Source organism: Macaca nemestrina, chromosome 4 (genome assembly GCF_043159975.1).
Source record: "Macaca nemestrina isolate mMacNem1 chromosome 4, mMacNem.hap1, whole genome shotgun sequence".
NCBI lineage: Eukaryota > Metazoa > Chordata > Mammalia > Primates > Cercopithecidae > Macaca > Macaca nemestrina.
Window position 1 is genome coordinate 153,272,654 of NC_092128.1, and position 22,852 is coordinate 153,295,505.

At 48.1% G+C, this 22,852-nt stretch overlaps 1 protein-coding gene across 1 annotated transcript in view; it reads left to right on the top strand.

The window, feature by feature from the left end:
- Nucleotides 1-16,088: 16,088 nt before the first annotated feature.
- LOC105483390 (caspase recruitment domain family member 11) overlaps nucleotides 16,089-22,852 on the top strand; it is a 180,405-nt gene continuing 173,641 nt past the window's right edge. The window contains exon 1 of the mRNA XM_011744222.3: nucleotides 16,089-16,107. The gene's annotated coding sequence lies outside the window, so the exon portion shown is untranslated. The remainder of the gene's footprint in view (nucleotides 16,108-22,852) is intronic.

The following is a 22,852-nucleotide window of genomic DNA, read 5'->3' on the forward strand; positions in this document are numbered from 1 at the left end:
TCATTGACAGATATAAATTAGATCATCCCTTCTATCCTCTGCTTAAAACCCTTGTAATGGCTTTCCATTTTCTTTTCTTTTTTTTTTTTTTTTTTGAGACAGGGTCTTGCTCTGTCACCCAGGCTGGAGTGCGATGGTGCAGTCATAGTTCACTGCAGCCCTGAACTCCTGGGTTCAAGGGAGCCTCTTTCCCTGGGCCACTCCCCTGGTTTCTCCTTGCCACTTTTCAGGACTCAGTAGAAAGGTCACTTCCTCCAGTGCCAGGGTTTCTGTCCCATCTCACCACTTCCTGTGGGGCTTTTATCTTGGCTTGGACCTGTGAGTTCCCAGAGGCCAGCTTTGTGTCTCCTGCTTACTGCTGTACGGCCAAGTCCTGGGATGGGGTAGCCACTCTGCAAGGCTTTGGAACGTCCAATCCATGCAGTAAATCCTGGAGACAGGGAAGACACAGAGGTCCCCTTCCAAGTAGCTGGGACTACAGGTGAGCACCACCGTGCCTGGCTAATTTTTAAAAATTTTTATAGAGTCAGAGTCTTGCTGTGTTGCCCAGGCTGACTTTTCCATTTTCCTTTCCGAACTCCTCCTTCAGTGTGTGCTGGAGTCAACTTGGCCTGGCTTTAAAGAGCTGAACGTGAACGTGCACATCTCTTCCCAGCTCTGTGTTCAGGGTTGACACTGGCAGCTTGAAGTCGGCCATGATGGGAATATTTACACCATGGAAACTGGCAAACATGACAAATCAGTGCTCCTTTTTTTAGAGCTGGTTGTATTTCCCAGCACACCACTGCCTTAACTCCTACCATTCTCCCCATCACTCTCCACGGTCTAGTCACACTGACCTTCTTTTTGTTCCTTGAACACATCAAATTCTTAATTAGGACTTCTTTTTTTTTTTTTTTTGGAGACAGAGTCTCACTCTGTTGCCCAGGCTGGAGTGCAGTGGCATGATCTCGACTCACTGCCAGCTCCACTTCCTGAGTTCAAGCAATTCTGCTGTCTCAGCCACCGGAGTAGCTGGAACTCCAGGCTTATGCCACTACTCCTGGCTAATTTTTATATTTTTTAGTAGAGATGGGGTTTCACCATATTGGTCAGGCTGGTCTCAAACTCCTGACCTTAGGTGATCCACCTGCCTCAGTCTCCCAAAGTGGTGGGATTACAGGTGTGAGCCACCATGCCTGGCCAATGAGGACGTTTGTGTCTTCGAGTCCTTTAGCATAGATCACTCCTGCCCCCTGTGATAGAAGCTGCCCACTCTCCATGACCTTTAGTGAACACAGGCTTCCAAAGTCCAACTGCCAGGACCACATTTATACCAGAGAACATTCTCAGGCCACCATTTGCTACCAGAGTGACAGGGAATGGAGGTGCCCCCCACCGCCAACCACACCCATAATCCCTTAGCAAAGGCTCACAGGGACTGGTGAAGAAAAGCCCCACCACCGTGGCCCCTAGGGTGGGGGAAGTCTAAGATCATGTTTTACCCGGTACCCTTCAATGACTGCTCCTCTTCCCCGCTTCATTTCCCTCTCCTCCAATGGTGTTTCTTGGGATCACCTCCCAAATAAGCTTATTGACACTTCCACTTCTGTGTCGAAGTCCACTTCTAGGGGAACTGAAACCAACATACCCCCACCTTCCCTTGCCTGGTTCCTTCTTCTCCTTCACGTCTGAGCTCAACCCTCTCCTGGAAGATGCTTATCCTGGTAGCCAGCCACCTCATTGTTCCCCAACCAAACTCCAGGACCTGTGAATGCCAGAGCCTGGTTTTGAACTCAGATCTCTCTGGCTCTCAGACCAAGGACTCTGGAAGCACTATCACTGGGGGCCTTTAAAAGTCAGATTCTGCTTCAATAGCTCCGCAGTGAGGCCCATGAATCCAAAATCCAGTGGTCCCCAACCTTTTTGGCACCAGGGTCTGGTTTCATGGAAGACAATTTTCCCACGGACTGGAGGGGTTTTAGGGGGGATGCTTTGGGGATGATTCAAACGCATTACGTTTATTGTGCACTTTCTATTATTATTACACTGTAATATACAATGAAATAGTTATACTCAACACCATATAGAATCAGCAGGAACCCTGAGCTTATTTTCCTGCAACTAGACAGTCCCATCTGGGGGTGATGGGCGACAGTGACAGATAAACCGGCATTAGAGTCTCATAAGGAGCGCACAACCTAGAACTCGCATGCGCAGTTCACAGTAGGGTTTGCGCTTCTATGAGACTCTAATGCTGCCGTCGATCTGACAGGAGGCAGAGTTCAGGTGGTAATGCGAGGGACGGGGAGTGGCTGTAACTACAGATGACGCTTCACTCACTCACCCGCCGGTCACCTCCTGCTTTACGGCCTGGTTCCTAACAGGCCATGGACCGGTTCCAGTCCATGGCCCAGGCACTGGGGACACCTGCCATAACATACTTTTTTTTCTTTTGAGACAGAGTTTTGCTCTTGTTGCCCAGGCTGGAGTGCAATGGTGCGATCGCGGCTCACTGTAACCTCCGCCTCCTGGGTTCAAAGGATTCTCCTGCCTCAGCCTCCTGAGTAGCTGGGATTACAGGCGCACACCACCATGCCTGGCTAATTTTTTGTATTTTTAGTAGAGACAGTGTTTCACCATGTTGGCCAGGCTGGTCTCGAACTCCTGACCTCAAGTGATCTACCTGCCTTGGCCTCCCAAAGTGCTGGGATTACAGATGTGAGCCACCGCACCCGGCCCCTATATATTTTTAATAAGCTTCCCCAAGGAATTTTTATTTATGGTAAATAGTCACAGAAGAAAGTGCTCAGGGTGGTTTGATAGTGGAATGTGTTCTCTTTGTAATACTACTTTACCATTTAATTTATTATGTGTTTATTCATTCAGCAAATATTTGTCAAACTGAGGATTCAATGCTTAACAAGACAGGCATGGGGCTTCTGTACACACTTGTTATTTTTATGATTGGAAAATCAATTGATCCTGTTTTAACAGAAATAGAAACCTCTGCTGATTGAGTGAGGGGATGACAGCTTTCTGGGCTGTCCATAGATTGCTTCTATCTGGTGCCCTTCCCAGCAGCCTGGCCTCTCTAGGGCTGCCTTGGCTGTCCCTGTAATTCAGGGGTCAGTTAGGTGGGTTTCTCCAGGACTTCCTACCAGCTGCTCCATTAGAATTTACTAAGTATCCCAGGAGAGGAGGCTACACAATCAAATGACTTCAGGGGCCACTGCACATTACAGCCTCATCTTGGAGATGATACCATACACGTTGGCACATTCAAGGTTCTGATAAGTCCTGCAGCAAGAATGACAAAAAGCCAGAGCAAACACCTGCTTTAATTTTTCCATCTGTGTCTTAAACAGTGGTGTTTTGTGAGTCCCCCAAAGGAAGGCTTTTTATCTAGTTCCAAACGTACTTGACCATGGAGCCTTTTTTTCCATGCAGAATCTCCTTCCTTCAATCCCAAAATATTATATATCTCCTTTGTGCCAGGCACCATGGTGGATCCTGGGAATGATGATAATGAACGAAAGAGATACAGCCCCTATTCTTAGAGATCTTGCATGTATCAGGGAAGACAGGCACCAAGGCATGCTTACAACTGATGCATTCCACAGCCATGTGATCCGGGAGAATTCCAGGGTCAAGAGCCAGGGTATTGGAAGCCGACCTGCCTACAGGTGACCAGCACGGAACCTGCTTTGGGAAACACTGTTCTAGGGTAAGGGATCTCCCACATTTTTGGGGGGGAGATCTTTTCATGACTGAAAGACTCAAAAGGTCACTCATTTTTACCCTCTGCCATTGCATGTTCTTCTAGAAGAATGTTTCTGCTTCCATGAGACACAAAAAAAGCCATGTTCAGAGTTGTGTTACCTTGACAAGCAAATCATTTCACATCAGGAATGAATACAGCACTTTCAAATTGGTAGTCACAAAAGCCCGCTGAAAGGTGTTTGTGGAGTATAGGGTGGGAAGGTTCTTGTATTAGTTCATTTTCACGCTGCTGATAAAGACATCCCCAAGACTGGGTGATTCATAAAGGAAAAGAGGTTTAATGGACTCAGTTCCACATGGCTGGGGAGGCCTCACAATCATGGCAGAAGGCGAAAGGCACGTCTTGCGTGGCAGCAGACAAGAGAGAATGAGAACCAAGCAAAAGAGGTTTCCCTTTATAAAATCATCAGATCTCATGACACTTATTCACTACCATGAGAAGAGTATGGGGGAAACCGCCCCCATGATTCAATTATCTCCCACCAGCTCCTCCCAGAACATGTGAGAATTATGGGAGCTACAATTCAAGATGAGATTTGGGTGGGGACACAGCCCAAACATATCAGTCCCTGTTGCTGGAACGCTGGCTGAGAATCCTGGGTTCAAATCCCAGAACCACCACTGAGCTAGTTTCTCCCACAATAATCCTAGCCACTTCCTTGTCCAGATATTTTAAGATGAGAAAAAAAGAAGACTGATTCTCTCAGCAACCAAAATCCACCTGGGTATACAGCCTACCATATCTTTGGGGGGACTCTGAGGGGATTTTCTTTTCTTTTTTTTTTTTTTTTTTTTTTTTTTGAGATAGAGTCTCACTCTGTCATCCAGGCTGGCTGGAGTGCAGTGGCGTGATCTCGGCTCACTGCAAGCTCTGCCTCCCGGGTTCACGCCATTCTCCTGCCTCAGCCTCCCGACTATAGGTGCCCGCTGCCATGCCCAGCTAATTTTTTGCATTTTTAGTAGAGACGGGGTTTCACCGTGTTAGCCAGGATGGTCTCGATCTCCTGACCTCGTGGTCCGCCCACCTCAGTCTCCCAAAGTGCTGGGATTACAGGCGTGAGCCACCGTGCCCGGCCTCGGCGGGGTTTTCTAACTCTTTCCAGCTTCAGATCCCATCCGAGGAGTACACAGTAAAACAGGACATGGAGTAGGAGGAGGAACCCTGATAATATTCAGGAAAACCCACTCCTGGTGAGCAGACTATCTTCGATTCAGTAAACCAAAGACTGATCTTGTCACATTCAGATGTGTAATTAATGCCTGCTACCTCACGAAAAGCATCTATACCAGGTAGACCGTAATTTACTTTTCCGTAAATTACGTAAAACTTTAACACTTAAAAAAAAAAAAGTGTTTAAAACTTTAACACTTTTGCTAGAAACACTATTTTTTTTTTCACAACACATTGAAAGACTATTATCCAGGCAGCCTCTCTTTTGCAGGGAGGTGGGGAGGGAGAATCTTTTCAGGGACTGGCATTCCATGTTGGTACTTGAGCGTCTTAGCAGTGGGACGCATTGCCCTCTCACAGGGGTGACTGCCTGACTAATGAGGTCGCTCCCAGCAACATCCACATTTTGGATTTATTGTGTGAGCTGCCCCAGATTGAGGTGATCTCCTGTCTAGACCAGGCTGCACTTTGGTTATTTATTTGCAATGAGACACCAAGAGACTGAAAGTGGTAAAAAAACAAACAAACAAAAAACCTCTTCCCTAATATATGGTGTTCTGGGGGTTTTTTTGTTTGTTTGTTTGTTTTTTCTTTGTTTTTCTGAGATGGAGTCTCTGTTGCCCAGGATGGAGTGCAATGGCACCATCTCAGCTCACTGCAACCTCCGCCTCCTGGGTTCAAGCGATTCTCCTGCTTTAGCCTCCTGAGTACCTGGGATCACAGGCATGCGCCACCACGCCTGGCTAATGTTGTATTTTTAGCAGAGATGGAGTTTCTCCATGTACGTCAGGCTGGTCTTGAACTCCTGACCTCAGGTGATCCGCTGCCTCAGCCTCCCAAAGTGCTGGGACTACAGGCATGAGTCACCATGCACAGTCTTGCTTTTTTTTTTTTTTTTTTTTTTTTTTTTTGTATTTTTAGTAGAGACAGGATTTCACCGTGTTGGCCAGGCTGGTCTCGATCCTCTGACCTCAAGTGATCCACCTTCCTTGGCCTCCCAAAGTGCTGGAATTACAGTGTGAGCCACCGTGCCTGGCCTCACATCCCCTCCTTTTAACAGAATAAACTAAACAGACCTCAAGAATGTGACCTCCTGCGCTCCTCCATGAACAGCTCTCTCCCTGGGTCCCAGCAACCAAAGACACTTGTTGATTTGGGAAAAACCCAGATGAAGGATGCTTTTTGGATTTTCCGGTACCGCTGACCCATTTTCAGCCAGGCACATCCATCTGGTTGAAGACCGAATCTTTCCCTTTTTCATGAAACAGATTTCCCCCCCTCTTTTAAGCCTCTGTGGGCTCCAGAATGAGTTGAACCGCTGTATCTTCTCATTACAGCGTTTCCCTCTTTGGACATGGGCTGAGACACGCAGATTTCACGACTTCCTCTTTGGAGAAGGCATGAAAGAACCTGCAGCCACGGCCCCATAGGTTTCAAGAGAGGCAAGGCTTTCACCCTCGGTGTCTTTCACAGTCATCCGCCCGCAGCCTCTTAACTTCCTGACATTAAACAAAAATGAAACCGAGGTTTCCCTAATTGGGGATCATCATCAAGAATCTGTCATGGGGTCTCTTAGAAATTAATTCAACTCGATCGTTTTTCAGACCTCCGCTAAGGCGCCGGCGGGTTACTCTCGACACCAGCTTGTCCCATCTTCATCCTATATTAGCTCCCTAGCAAGGCTGCACGATCAGCTCTTAGCCTGCAAATTAGAAAATGGGCGATGATTCCAGCAGCTACGCCTTGGCACTCTCACGCCGGATTACCGTGATGGTCTCGTGGGGAGGCTTCCGGATCTTTCCATGTGGGTTGAAATTGGTTCCAAATCGAACTTCCTGTTTGATCTCCCTCCCTGAATTCCCTCATCGATGCGACATTTCGTTCAAGAAGAACTTCACCCAATTACCCATTTCATGGAAATTGCAATAGGATGTTGACACGTACAGTTAAAGAAGTTTTCAAAAAAGTACTCCTGTAGCCATCATCTAAACGCCTCTCTGGCCACCAAAATTGTGCATGTACCTAAAGGAGACCCAGTAGGATCAGTTCTGGGTGGGATCCAGTAGGATCACTTCTGAGGGCATCCGTCAGCAAACACAACGTATTGCCCACCTCCTTCTGGTTTCCAGCCCTGGGTGGTAGCTGATATCTTAGTGCACACAGAGCTGGACCATGGAGCTAAGTAGATATGGGTTTGCAACTCATGCTGGCCACTTCGCAGGGCAAGTTAGTAACTCTCTTGAACCTCGGTTTCCTCGTCTGCGGAATGCGGATCATCGCAAACCTACTTTCTGGGGTTGCTAGGGGATTAAAGGAGATAAGGAGCATAGTGGGGCTGGCCCTGTGCCTGCCTGGTGTGGGCACCAGGCTGACTTTGCTGGGGCTCTCCCAGCCTCACCTACCTGCGGTGGTTTTGCCTTTGACTGGATGTCTGAAGCCTTCGCATTTCTGAAGGGAGTGATGTAAATCAAGCCACGCTTATGATTAAAAACAGGAATTGAACAATGAGAACACTTGGACACAGGGTGGGGAACATCACACACTGGGGCCTGTCCTGGGGTGGCAGGAGAGGGGAGGGCTGGCATCAGGAGATACACCTAATGTAAATGACGAGTTAATGGGTACAGCACACGAACATGGCACATGTATACATATGTACCAAACCTTCACATTGTGCACATGTACCCTAGAATTTAAAGTATAATAATAATAATAAAAGTGTATACATCGGCCGGGCGCGGTGGCTCAAGCCTGTAATCCCAGCACTTTGGGAGGCCGAGACGGGCGGATCACGAGGTCAGGAGATCGAGACCATCCTGGCTAACATGGTGAAACCCCGTCTCTACTAAAAATACAAAAAACTAGCCGGGCGAGGTGGCGGGCGCCTGTAGTCCCAGCTACTCGGGAGACTGAGGCAGGAGAATGGCATTAACCTGGGAGGCGGAGCTTGCAGTGAGCTGAGATCCGGCCACTGTACTCCAACCTGGGCGGCAGAGCAAGACTCCGTCTCAAAAAAAAAAAAAAAAAAAAAAAAAGTGTATACATCAAGAAAAAAAAATCTTAAAAAAAAAAATCCAACGTTCAGCTCAGTTGTTTGTCCTATTTCGGCAACATCCTGTCCTTTTGTTGTTGATGTTTTTGAGAGAGGGTCTTGCTCTAGGGCCCAGACTGGAAGGCAGTGGTACAATCATGGCTCACTGCAGCCTCGACCTCCTGGGTTCAAGGGATCATCTTGCCTCAGCCTCCCGAGTAGCTAGGACTATAGGTGTGAACCACCATGCCTGGCTAGTTTTAAAATTTTTATTAGAGATGAGGTCTCACTATGTTACCCGGACTGATTTCAAACACCTAGGCTCAAGTGATCCTCCCACCTCAGCCTCCCAAAGTGCTGTGATTACAGGCGTGAGCCACCACATCTGGCCAACCTCCTCCTCTTATCTGTGGGAAACCTTGGAGCATTACTGAAGAAATAATTGTGATGTCCAAATCCTGCACTATCAATGCAAGGTGGTAGGTGTTGAAGTAGAGAATGATAAGACTTAAATCGTCAACAAAAGCCAAAGAGAGCAGTAAAAAATGTATGAGCGCTAAATGAATTGATTTTCATAAAATTAGCATTATACTGTATAATAACGTTTCCCAATATAAAGTCTTTTTCATATTCATATTTATAACATTGTAAAGATTAAATCGTACCTTTGTGATTATTTTAATCTTTTTTTAACCTTATTCTGTTCCAAAGATAAAGCTTGGTTGTGTGTGTGTTTTTTTTTTTTTTTTTTTTGGCCTTTATCTTTAGAATGTTCTAGTGACATTCTGAATTCTTCCAACAGGGATATATTGTTACTTTAATAATGGCTATGCACAACTCATACAGGAATCTGTCAGGGAGTTGGTGGGAATGAAAAGGCTACTTAGATACCCAGCTTGAAAAGCTTTCATGTTTTTATGTTTAATTTGCAACAATCTTCCTTCTTTGCACAGGAGGTGATGTGTTACTGAAATAGGAGATCAGGCCAGCTGCGGTGCCTCACGCCTATAATCCCAACACTTTGGGTAGCCAACATGGGAGGATTACTTGAGCCTCGGAGTTTGAGACCAGCCTGAGCCGCATAGCAAGTCCCCCTTTTCTACAAAAAAAAAAAAAAAAAAAAAATTAAAAATTAGCTGAGTGTGGTGGCATGCATCTGTGGTCTCAGCAAAAACTCAGGAGGTTAAAGCAGGAGGATCACTTGAGCCCAGGAGGTAGAGGCTATGGTGAGCTATGATTGAAACACTGCACTCCAGCCTGGGCAACAGAGCAAGGCCTTACTCTAAAAAAGTAAAAAATTTAAAAAAAAAAAAAAAAAGGAAGGAAGAAAATAGGAAATCAACCAATACAGCTCTCACCACCTCCTACATCCGGTTCTGGGGTTCTGGGTGGTGGTGCACCTGCCTCCGAAGTAGCGTCAGGACAAGCAGGCATGGCTGCACAGCCGTGCTCCCCCTGGCTGGCTCCCGCAGGCTCCCAATGCCTTTGGGAGGTCAGCCTCTCAAGCTGAGTGCCCAGAAACTACACAAACCCCAACAGGCCGTGCAGGAAATGAGACCCACAGCCACGTCACCAGCCTCATTTTTGCAAGCTGATGGAGGTGGGGAAACCCTACCCTTCTTCCTTTAGCAGCAATAGCTTTTTTTTTTTTTTGCATCACGCTTTCTTTTTTTTTTTCATACTTACCAATATTTTTAAGTTTGAGCTTTGTTTCAAATTTTTGACCTGAGTAATGATGCTATGCACACAGTTTGCCCAATCTTTCCCCAGCTACCTCTTGGGTCCTATATTAGTGTGCTGGGCCTGCCGTGACAAAGTACCACAAACTGGGCAACTTAACAGAAATGGATGGCCTCACGGGGCTGGAGGCCAGAGGGCCAAGATCAAGGTTCCGGCAGGGTTGGTTCCTTCTGGGGGCGGAGAACCTGCCCCAGGCCTCTCCCCAGCTCCCGGTGATCCTCCACAATCTGCAGTGATCCTCGCCTTGTGGACGCATCCCTGTGATCTCCACCTTTGTCCTCACATGGTCCTCTCCTGCGTGTCTGTCTCCGTGTCCACATTTCCCCTTTCATGAAGACACCAGTCACCTTGGTCCCCAAGGACCTCATCTTGACTTGGTCATCTGCAAAGACCCTATTTCCAAATCAGATGGCATTTGCAGGCATTGGTGGTTAGGACATCATCTTTTGAGGGTTTAACATCGTTTGGGGGGGATATGATTTAGCCCTAACAGGCACCCTCCTTGCCTGGGTCTCTTCCGTCACCACCCCGGTGCAGACCACGAGCTCGCTCTATCTGACTTAAAGAGCCCGTCCCCTCCTCCACTCTGTACTGTCTCTGATTCCTTCTCCTGCCGGAGGGTGGAGTGGCGGGTGCCCCAGGAAGCTGACTCAGAGAGGGAGGAGACTCTGCAGGAGATCTGTCAAGGGGTTCTCTTAGGACTGGCATCCGGGGAAGGGAAAAGTACAGAATTAGGCAGGAAGGATATTGAGCTTTGAGGCAGCCTCTATGAAGGCTTCAGACAGCCCTGAAGGGAATCTGGAAATGGGGTGGGGGGACCTTCAGAGCTGAGTCTGGGCCTTTTTATCCCATGTTGATCATGCATCAGCTGCTGGCTGTCCTGGAATGGCATATGCCTCAGAGCCAGCACGTTCCCCACAGCCACTGTCCCTGAGGGATGGGGAACCAAGGCTTTCTTACAGCAGCGCCCCCACCATCCGGGGACTAGGCCTTCATTTCTGCAGGGCCATGTGGTAGGGGCAGTCCAGGCCCCTGTGAGCAGCCAGGGTGGTCTTTATTTTTATTTTTATTTTTTAAGATAGGGTCTCTCTCTGTCACCCAGGCTAGAGTGCAGGGGCATGATTGTAGCTCACTGAAGCCTTGAACTCCTGGATTCAAGCAATCCTCCCACCTCGGCCTCCTGAGTAGCTGGGACTACAGGTGTGCACCACCACGCCTGGCCAATTATTTTTTGTAGAGTTGGGGGGGGGGGTCTCACTTTGTTGCTCAGGCTGGTCTCGAACGCATGACCTCAAGTGATTCTCCTGACTCAGCTTCCCAAAGTGCTGGGATTACAGGCATGAGCCACCATGCATGGCCCCAGGTGGTCCTTCTAAAAGACAAATTTGACCAAGTTACTCCCTTTACATCCTTCAGGGCTTCCCATTGCTCTTAGGATAAAGACTAAAGTATCTTAGCTTGACCCCCTGAGCCTGGCCCTTGCCCCCTCCACACCTCCTCTTGCCCTGCACCCCTCCCTTTCCACTCTGACTTCCTGCTTGCTGTGAGCCCCCTGCTACAGGGCCTTTGCAAATGCTCATTCCCCAGCCTGGATGACTTTTTTTTTTTTTTTAAACCTAATTGACTCTGTCTCATCTTTTGGGCCACTTCTCAGAGAAGCTCCCCTCCTTTTGACCAAGTCAAACCCTCCTACTGTAGACTGTGAGAACGCTGTGTAACTCTTCTTTGTAGAAATTTGTGGCTGGGTATGGTGGCTCACATCTGTAATCCCAGTACTTTGGGAGGCTGAGGTGGGAGGATCGCTTGAGTCCAAGACCAGCCTGGATAACACAGGGAGACTCCTTCTCTACAAAAAACAATCTTTTAATGGCACACACCTGTGGTTCCAGCTATTCAAAAGGCTGAAATGGGAGCATCACCTGGTCCAGGAGTTAGAAGCTGCAATAAGCTCTGATCAAATCACTGCACTGCAGCCTGGGCAACAGAGTGAGACCCTGTCTCAAAAGATAAATACATTTATGAGGTTTTTTTTTTTTTTTTTTTGAAGCAAGTTCCTTCTCTGTTTCCCAGACTGAAGTGCAATGGCACCATCATAGCTCACTGCAGCCTCAACCTCTTGGGCTCAAGGGATCCTCCCACCCCAGACTCCCAAGACTCTGAGACTACAGGGCCACACCACTACACCTGGATAATTTTTTTTTTTTTTTTTTTTTAAGACGGAGTCTCGCTCTGTCGCCCAGGCTGGAGTGCAGTGGTGCAATCTTGGCTCATTGCGAACTCCACCTCCCAGGTTCGTGCCATTCTCCTGCCTCAGCCTCCCGAGTATCTGGGACTACAGGCGCCTGCCACCATGCCCAGCTAATTTTTTGTATTTTTAGTAGAGAGAGGGTTTCACCGTGTTAGCCAGGATGGTCTTGGTCTCCTGACCTGGTGATCCGCCCGCCTCGGCCTCCCAAAGTGCTGGGATTACAGGTGTGAGTCACCATGCCCGGCATTTTTTTTTTTTTTTTTTTTTGTAGAGACAGGGTTTTGCCATGTTGCCCAGGCTGGTCTCAAACTCCTGAGCTCAGGTGATCCACCCACCTCAGCCTCCTAAAGCACTGGGATTATAGACGTGAGTCACAGTGCGCGGCCTAAATGTTTGATTTTTTACATTTGTTTATGCAACTATTTGGTTATTGTCTAGCTTCCCACTACATCATAAGTGCCATGAGAATAGGGCCACATCTGATTTTTCTCCCCGATTGTCCTCCCAGAGCGTTGTACGGGCCTGGCCCATAGTAGGTACCCAACGCATGAATGAATGAAGAAATGAATGAATGAATGAGTGAATGAATGAATGAATGAATGCACTCATCAGTAACTTTCACGATGGAGCATTTCATGGGAAATCGGCAGTGCATTCACATTCACTGTTTAAAAAAATAGGAAAGAAGTTGATGTGTTCCTGTCCCCTGAAAGCTGTAAGAGATTAGCTGTTCAGCAGGTTAACAAACAGCAGTGGGTCTTGAGAGACGCGAGGGAGCCATTTGTCCCAGCGAGGATGGAATTCACAGGTTGTGGGGATTTAGTAAATGTCCCCCTAGTGGACCAAGAAAGAATGCGCTGCCCCAAGCTGGGCCTGACCCGGCCACCTCCCTCCGGAGGGGTCTCCTGGTGGAGGGGGGGTGCGGGTACCACTGCCATCTGCCTGGAATGCAACCCAGAGATCTTTTCCAGCGGTTCGCATTCCTGCCATGCATGTCCCGGGCTAATATATTAAGAGCCAGAAGGAGGGAGGGCAGGAGTTACTTGCATGACAAATGACCCTCAGTCCCATTCATGTAGCCTAATTGGAGCTGGCCGTGATCCTGGTCAAGCTGACAATGAGGTACCCTCTGGTGCCTCCCCACTTTCAGCAGACTCATTCCCTTCCCACCACATCCCATCATTCCTGCTTCCTGCTGGTCCCCAGACCCTTCGCTGACACTGTCGGCACCCGTCACCGGTCCCTGTGCGTGGGCACTGAGCTCCAGCGTGCAGTATCTTCTGACATTTGCAGCTGCCCAATGAGGTAGACTCTGTCACTCCCATTGTACAGATGGGGAAACTGAGGCCAAGTGACTTGCCCCAGCTTGAACTCTACTCAGTTAGTGGTCTTCTTGAAAGCCTCCCACCGGGGAGCTGAAATTTAAAACAATGGAACTCATAGAGATAGAGAAGTAGAAGGATGGTTACCAAAGACTGGGAAGGGGAGTGGGAGAGGACGTGAAGGGGGAGTGGGGAGGACTAATGGGCACAAAAAATAATTAGAAAGAATGAATAAGACCTAGTATTTGCTGGCAAAACAGGGTGACTGTAGTCAAAAATAATTCAATCGTACATTTCAAAGTAACCAAAAGAAGCCGGGCATGGTGGCTCATGCGTGTAATCCCTGCACTTTGGGAAGCAGAGGTAGGCAGATCACCTGCGGTCAGCAGTTCGAGACCAGCCTGGCCAACATAGCGAAAACCCATCTCTACTAAAAATACAAAAGTTAGCCAGGCATGGTGACAGGTGCCTGTAATCCCAGCTACTCAGGAGGCTGAGGCAGGAGAATCACTTGAACCTGGGAGGCGGAGGTTGCAGTAAGCCGAGATCACACCATTGTATCCAGCCTGGGCAACAGAGGGAGAATCTGTCTCAAAAAAAAAAAAAAAAAAAAAAGTAATCAAAACAGTAAAATTGGTTGGTTGTAACACAAAGGATAAGTGTTTGAGAGGATGGAGACCCCATTTACCCTGATGTGATTATTATGAATTGCATGCCTGGATCACAACATCTCATGTAACGCATAAATATACATAAATATATACACAAACTATGTACCCACAAAAATTAAAAATAAGATTAAAAGAAAAAGTCTCCCACGAGTACTGGCTTCCCGACATGGGAACTGCAACAGGCAGGAGTCTTGTAAAAAATGAAAGGGTTTGAGGGTGGTCTGTTAAGAAGGCGGGACAGCAAGTATTAGTGATTGACTTCTGCCCTTATCAGCCACCCACTTTCTAAAGCATCCAACTGGGGCGAAGGAGCGCTCGATGCTGGTCTTTCTGTAGAGCCAGGGCCTGAGGAGCCCCAGGGGAGGACACACCAGGTCTCTGGCCATCTCTGCCAGAAACCTCTGGTGGTTCCATCCCACCAACAGCAACCACTCACACTCACTCTCTATTTTTTTTTTTTTTTTTTTGAGACAGAGTCTCACTCTGTCATCCAGGCTGGAGTGCAATGGCTTGATCTTGACTCACTGCAATCTCTGCCTCCCAGGTTCAATGGATTCTCCTGCCTCAGCCTCCTGAGTAGCTGGGATTACAGGCACCTGCCACCATGCCCGGCTAATTTTGTATTTTTTTTTTTTTTTTTAGTAGAGATGGAGTTTCACCATGTTGGTCAGGCTGGTCTTGAACTCCTGACCTCATGATCCACCCACCTCAGCCTCCCAAAGTGCTGGGATTACCTGCGTAAGCCACCACATCTGGCCTTACTTGCCTTCTTTTTTGCCTTCTTAGTTCCTGCCACACCAAGACAAAGCTTTCACCAGCCCTTTGAAGGAATTTTGGCTCATGCGGGGTATGGGGTCAGAACGACAAGCCTGCTCCTGCTCCTGGCTCCGGGCATGGCCATGGACATGAGACAAAGGCCTCCAGAGCCTCTGAGTGTTTTGTTTTGTTTTGTTTTTTTGTGTCCAAGCCCTAAATGGCAGGTCAAGCTAAGAGCCGGCTGACAGGGAGAAGAAACCCCCCTCGCCCCTGTGGCCTTCTGTTCCCCGCCCTGCACAGAAAGTAAATGTTATGCAGTAAATTCTTTCCTAACACATCATCAGTGTGTGACCAAAGCATTCTCCCCCCACCGATAGGATCATCCATCAATGCCAGCAAGTGAAGATCCAGGTTTCCTGAGCTTCTGGCAAAAGTCAGTGGCTGAAAGCACACACCTGTTCCAAGGAGGCTCTGCCAGGGCAGGACGATGACAGCATCGGCCAAGAGAACTCCACGGGGGAAGGTGTGGAGTTGGGCAGCTCTTCCTCAAGGTGAAAAGAGAGAACCCACGTCTCCTGCAGCCAGCAGCCCTGTTAGGTGGCACCCCGATGGCACAGCAGTTGCTTCCACTGGGGCTAGAGTCTAGGCTTTCTCCCCCAGGTAAGAGGAGCCCACCTTGATTTGCCGCTGCAGTCTAAGAAGCCTAGAGTTTTCTCAGGGAGAGAGGCAGGTGAGGCTAATGAGAAGGTGTGGACATGGGCTTCTAAAACACGAAAATGAAAAATGACACTCTTCAGCTCAGCAAAATATGAAAGCAAGACCACTGCTGAATCTCTCTGAATGCTTGCTTCGTAGCCTGCGGGCAAAGCTGTCATTTTGGACTAAACTCAGCCGGCGAGGAACTAATGCTGATGTCTCATCATTTTCTTCCACTTCTCCTGACTTTTTTGTCTTGTTAATACATCATAGCTAATTCTTCCTCGTGTTAACCGTGGCCTTGTTTCACGCCCCAGCATTCTGCGGGCGTGACATTGAGTTCTGTGGGAGAAGTTTCCACTGTCACACTTAGATAAATGAATAAGGTGAGATCGTCCACATTTTCCTGGCCCCACACCTCATCTCAAAATATTAAGCCCCTGCTTTTCAAATATACGGTCGGCATCTCTGTGTGCGTTTTGTAAGGACAAAATAGTAAATATTATCTTCCTCTTCTCTGGCCATCAGTTGAGGACATGCGGGAAAAGAGTGTCGTAATTCTTTATGAAGGTGAAAGGCATTACCTGCAGGAGATTAACTGAATCTGACCTTGACTCTCACGTGGTTTTAACTCCATGTTTCAACTATTTCAAAGAAGGACTTTGAAGTGTTGAGGCAGGAGCCTGTATCACCTCTTTGCCGGTTTGCAGGTAAGTAGGCTTGCGTCTGTGAATCTCTGAGAGCCTCTTTATAATTTCTGAAACAAAAATGTGCTAAACCTACATTAGTCAGAACTATGCTCTCCCAACAATGGGCTCTGAAAAAAACAAACAAACAAAAACACCAAAACAGCCGACGCAGAGGGAAAATATCACTTCATTCGTCGGGTTTCTATTTGGGTTGGTTTCTTTCTTGTTTCTTTTTTTTCTTTCTTTCTTTTTGATCTATAAGATGCCAACAACTGATTTGACTGATTTCCTCTATTATTTCCAGAATGCTTAGCATTCTGCACACACTGGGGTTTTCATATATTCATTTCTATTTTTGCTTTCATTGGGTTCATTTCAGAGCAATTTATCAGGTTTAAGCTGGAAGTTGTTTCATCCTAAGAACCCTGGATTTAAAATCAGGGATCTGGATTCCTGAATCAGGCTTCTACATGTTTTTCCCAATGAGTTTTCTATTCTGAGACCTGATTTTGTCACCTGGAGATGAGACAGGGGACAAGGGCCCTTCATACCTGCCTGCCTCCCGACCACTAAGAGTCCTTTGTAGGCTGTAAAGCTCTGGTCACGGCTCCCGTCTATCACTTAGTGACTTCAGGATCCTACCAGTGTCACCCCTGACATGTCATTAGAATGTTGTCACCTAAAACTCCCAGCTCAATCTTGGTCCTCCAACTCCGGGATCGTGTCTTCCTCTGATGTCAGGAACATGAAGGGGTGTTGGATGGGGCAGGGTCACTGATGATACAGAAATGGGAGAACCTCCCTTATCCCCCTCTCAGGGCATGCAACAGGGGTATGGCTCGATTTTTTTTTTTTTTTTTTTTTTTTGAGACAGAGTCTCGCTCTGTCACCCAGGCTGGAGTGCAGTGGCGCAATCTCGGCTCACTGCAAGGGGTATGGTTTGATTCTTTGGTGCCCCGCTGCTCAAACCCCTGGGGGAGCATACAGACGGACAGTTTGTGGGGAGCGTTTTGAGGCTCTGACCCCCAGCAGCATCTAGCATTGAGGGCTTACAGCTCCCGAAGCCCCAGTGGGCGTGTGTTATGGTGCACTCTTTCAGCTTTGCTGTCTGCAGGCAGCTTGCGGTCATCAACCCAATTAGACCCTCTGCCTTATCTCAAGGACAGAGTGCTACTTTCTGTATCCCGGGTTCTTGCCCTAGAGTACCAGAAAAATCAGATCACACCTGGGCTTGGAGAATGGGTGTAAGGTTTTTTGTTTTTTTCGTTTGTTTGTTGATTTGTTTTTGAGACGTAGTCTCACTCTGTCGCCCAGGCTGGAGTACAGTGGCACAATCTCGGCTCACTGCAACCTCCACCTCCTGGGTTCAAGCAATTTTCTGCCTCAGCCTCCTGAGTAGCTGGGATTACAGGCACTCACCACCACGACTGGCTAATTTTTGTATTTTTAAAGAGATGGGGTTTCACCATCTTGGCCAGGCTGATCTTGAACTCCTGACCTCGTGATCCACCCACCTCAGCCTCCCAAAGTGCTGGGATTACAGGCGTGAGCCACTGCACCTGGCCGGGTGCAAGGTTTTATCAAGTGGCAGAGGTGGCTCCTAGCAAGATAGATGGGGAAAGACAAGGGGAATGGAGTGGGAAGGTGGTCTTTTCCTGGAGTGGGGCCACCCAGCGGCCAGACTCTCCTCCAACCATCCCCGGCCAAATTCCCCTTGGCATCAGCATAGTTCTGCCATTGCTGGCTGCCAGCATCTGCTGATGTCTGTTGGTGTGCTCTTCTGCTCCTCTTAATGTCCAGCCACTTGTGTCTGTGCCCACTAGGGTCTGGGGTTTTCATGGGCACAGGATGGGGAATGAGGTGGGCCAAAAGGCACCTTTTTGGCCCTGGGTGTGAAAACAGAAATACCTGTCCTCATTCAGGTCCATAGGCACAGGTTCAAGGGTGGAGCTCTTGCCAGGGACACCACCCTTCTCTACCCAGCACTTCCCCGCCCCCACTTCCATATCACCACCTCCAGGGACTCTCTAGGGCCCACCATTGTCCCCATCTCTTCACTGTCCCACTGCAGGCCCCCTATCTCGGGACACCCACACCCATTCCCCTCCATCTTCAGTCAGACAGGCATGCCTATTCCATCTGCTGTCACCACAAATCTTGGTGGCATCTTGTCCACGTCGGAGTTTCAAGCAACCCCCTCCAGAACTAGCTCAGCCTCTCACACACCCCCCTACCAGGACTGGTATCTCTTCCTTGCTTCTGACTCCTTCCCTGTGTCCGTAAGACGCCTGATTCCTCATTCTCACCAGGGCGTTCTGGCCTGTCTGTGCTCAGCTTCCTGGTGATACCCAGACCCCCCTGGTTCCTACATTGCCCCCTCCAGGAGACCAACAGCTCCTGGTTAATGGTGCCGTCACCACTCTCCTTGGGCCATCTCCCTATCTCTATGTCTTCTAGGGTGTCTTCTTACTCTATCCATTTGATGAATTGCAAACTACACACTCTGCTTATATTTGCATAGGAAGTTGGTAATTAGCTGCACAGCATTTTGTTAAACTTCTACATGAAAGATGGTGGAGGAAAATTAATTGCATCGTATTGTATTGTACTCCTGAGAGAGTGGCGCGCTCCCTGGCCAGGCTCCGATCTGCCCGCTATATTACCATCCTGAAAATTGCTATTCTTGCCTTTGATTACTGGGTCTTTTCAGCCTCAGAATTAGTTTTCAGGGTACAGAGCAGTTTCTACCAACTCGATCTTTTTTCAGGAGGGTCTTATTTACCAAAGTTAATTTTGCTCATATTGCAACGTGCTTGAAAATAAGTATGAATCTTGTTTATTTTCGGTTGCTGTGTTCCACCAGCAAGTAGCAATTGGGACTAAATTACCAGCGTTCAAGGAATGTGCTCACATATTTCAGAGCTGTTGAGACACATTTGGCTGGACAAAGCCGAGTTCAAACAAAGCTATAAACCCAACCAGGGTTTGGTTTAGGACCTCCCTCCAGACAGTGAGTTCCTTGGTGCTGCACCTCAGCTGACAGGGTGGGTGGGGAGTGTTGTATTAGTTTTAGCTTCCAGAGCCGATCACAGTTTCACCGTCTGCCTCTCCCACACCCCTGGCACGCAGGCTGAGGACAGCTTCCACTTAATGGTACCTAGCCCATTAGAAATGCAAACCTTTTTATTTCCTTGTAAATAGATATCTGCTTCTTTCCAAGGCTGTCCTAAAGGAATGGGGCTGCCGAGGAGGGATGTTGTACGTTGCTCAATGCGGCTACTCTCAGTTTCTTCCCCCAAAACAATGGAGCTCTTCCCCCTTGTTGTCATGGCAATGCCAGGGTTGCAAGACAGAGGGCACTAGCGCACAGACTTCTTGAGACTTAGACTCCCAATGGGGATGTCATAACTTCTGCTGCCTCCTATTGGCCAAAGCAAATCACATGATCAGCTTAGATTCAAGAGGCGGGAAACAGACCCCACCTCTTGGTGGGAGATGCTACCAAGTCAGAAAGCAAAGGGATTTAGAAGTAAGGGGGCATGGGAGAGTCAATGGACAGATGTCTATGGTGGGCTTCCCACTTGCTGGGAAAATGATCCCAGTAAGCTTCCTGCCCTCATGCAGTTTGCAATCGGCAAACGGCAAAGCCTACAGGGGCAGGTGCAGTGGCCATGTGTGAGAAGTGCTACCTTGGAGAAGAGTTCAGGAGTCTGAGAAACCAGAGCATAGCCGCTTGCTTTTAGCTGAAGACCCAGACAAGGACTTTGGGAGGAAGTGGCATTTCAGCTGCAGCCTGAACTCTTTTTATTTTTTGGAGACAGAGTTTTGCTTTGTTACTCAGGCAGGGGTGCAGTGGTGCAATCATAGCTCACTGCAGCCTTGAACTCCTAGGCTCAAGCGATCCTCTTGCTTCAGCCTCCCAGGTAGCTTTGAGTACAGGTCAAACGTGCCACCACACCAGGCTCATTTTTAAAATTTTTTGTAGAGATAGGATCTCACTATGTTGTCCAGGCTGGTCTTGAACTCCTGGGCCTAAGTGATCCTCCCACCTCAGGCTCCCAAAGTATTGGGATTACAGGTGTGAGCCACTGTGACTGGCCTGAAATCTTGACTCTTGCAGCCGAGATAGAGCTTTTCTTGTTGGCCTCAAACCAGGGCTTATCCCACCTCTGTTATTTAACATGTATAGATTTCCTGGGTTGTACCATAAACCTTAAAAGCCCTGTCACTGGAAATGTTGTGGGTCGATTCTGGGTTTTCCTTTGGACTTAATTTCAGGGAGCCGTATCTTCCTCTCTGATCGATGACTGCTTGGCAGGGCCTCCTAACTCCGTGTCTAAGCATTTCTGTCCCTCGTAAGTACCTCCGAGCTCCTCGATCCCAGCCAGGAGTGAATGCCCTGCCAGTGATCCCTTAGACACGCTGGGATGCTTCTGGAACTGGGAGATCCTATGGTGAATCCTGCTGTAAAGCCAAGAATCATTTTATTTATTTATTTATTTACTTACTTATTTATTTAGTATTTTGGGGACAGGGTCTTGCTCTTGCACCCAGGCTAGAGTGCAATCACAGCTCACTGCAGCCTCGAACTTTTGGGCTCCAGTGAGAATTTTTAATGTTTTTAATGTAGATAATTGGCTTCCCGATTAATGTGGATAATTTTTTAGTGTGGATAATTGGCTTCCAGATTACTCAAACTTTTTTTTTTTTTTTTTTTTTTTGAGATGGAGTCTCGCTCTGTCACCAGGCTGGAGTGCAGTGACACGATCTTGGCTCACTGCAACTTCCACCTCCCGAGTTCCAGTGAATCTCATGCCTCAGCCTCCCGAACAGCTGGGACTACAGGTGCCTGCCACCACGCCCAGCTAATTTTTGTATTTTTAGTAGAGAGGGGTTTCACTGTGTTGGCCAGGATGGTCTCAATCTCTTGACCTCGTGATCTGCCCACCTCAGCCTCCCAAAGTACTGGGATTACAGGCGTGAGCCACAGCGCTGGGCCCAGATTACTCAAACATTTTAAGTTCAGATTTTTACATTCAAAAGGAAATGCTCAGTAATCCTCTAGACTGATGGCAAACATGACCCTGTTTCTCTAGACCCCTCTCTAAATCCAGGCCTTCAAATCCCTTTGCTTTCTGACTCTGTAGCATCTCCCACTAAGAGGTGGGGTCTGTTTCCCGCCTCTTGAATCTAAGCTGATCATGTGATTTGCTTTGGCCAATAGGAGGCAGCAGAAGTTATGACATCCCCATTGGGAATCTAAGTCTCAAGAAGTCTATGCACTAGTGCCCTCTGTCTTGCAACCCTGCCATTGCCATGACAACAAGCCCAGGCTCTCTGCTGGAGCATGGGAGGCCATGTGGATCATAGCCCATCAAGGACCTGCCAATGGCCACCCAAGCTCTGGCATAGGTGAGCTCAGCCCAGTTCAGCAGAGCCACCCAGCCCACCCATAGACCCCTGAGCAATGATAAATGGTTGGGGTGTATATTCATTTACTGGAGGCACCAAAACAACGTACCACAGACCGGGCCCCTTAAATGATAGAAATTCATTTTCTCACAATTCTGGAGGCTGGAAGTCCAAGATCAAGGTGTCTGCAGGGTTGGTTTCTCCTGAGCCCTCTCTCCTTGACTTGTAGAAGCCATCCTCTCCCCGTGTCTTCACATGGTTGTCCCTCTGTGCATGTCTGTGTCATGATCTCCTTTTTTGTTTGTTTGTTTGTTTTTAATTTTTTGAGTCATGTACCATTGCCCAGACTGGAGTGTAGTGGCATGATCATGGCTCACTGCTGCTCAACCTCTTGAGCTCAAGCTTCCTCCAGCCTCGGCCTCCTGAGTAGCTGGGACTACAGGCACATGGTGCCATGCCTTGCTAATTTATTTTATTTTTATTAGAGAAGTCTTGCTATGTTACCTAGGCTGGTCTCGAACTCCTGGCCTCCAGCAATCCTCTCTCCTCAGCCTCCCAAAGTTCTGGAATTACAGGCATGAGCCACTGTGCCTGGCCTGATCTTCTTCTTCTTCTTCTTCTTCCTTCTTCCTTCTTCTTTCTTCCTTCTTTCTTCTTTCTTCTTTCTCCTCCTCCTCCTCCTCCTCCTCCTCCTCCTCCTTCTCCTCCTCCTTCTTCTTCTTCCTTCTTCTTCTTCTTTCTTCTTCTCCTTTTTTTTTTTTTTGAGACAGACTCTCACTGTCACCCAGGCTGGAGTGCAATGGTGCAATCTCTACTCTCTGCAACCTCCATCTCCGAGGTTCAAGTGCCTCTCCTGCCTCAGCCTCCCCAGTGGCTGGGATTACAGGCTTGTGCCACCACAGCTAGCTAATTTTTAAATTTTTAGTAGAGACAGGGTTTCACCATATTGCCCAGGCAGGTTTTAAACTCCTGACCTCAAGTGATGCACCCACTTCGGCCTCCCAAAGTGTTGGGATTACAGGTGTGAGCCACCGCGCCCAGCCTGATCTCTTCTTATAAGGACACCAGTCCTATTGGGTTAGGACCCAATCTAACGACCTCGCTTCACCTTCATTACCTCTGTAAAGACCCTATATCCAAATGTAGTTATGTTCTGAGGTCCTGGGGGTTAAGATGTCAACATATGAACTGGGAAGGGGCAAGACACAATTCAACCCAAACCAGGGTGTTTTGTTTCAAAACATCACTGTTGGCTTGAGTAAGAAATACTCTTAGTCAGTACCAGGCACCGCGTCTACACTGGGATTCTAAGCAAGGACAAACCAGGATTGTCCTCCTGGTTGTCAAGGAGCTC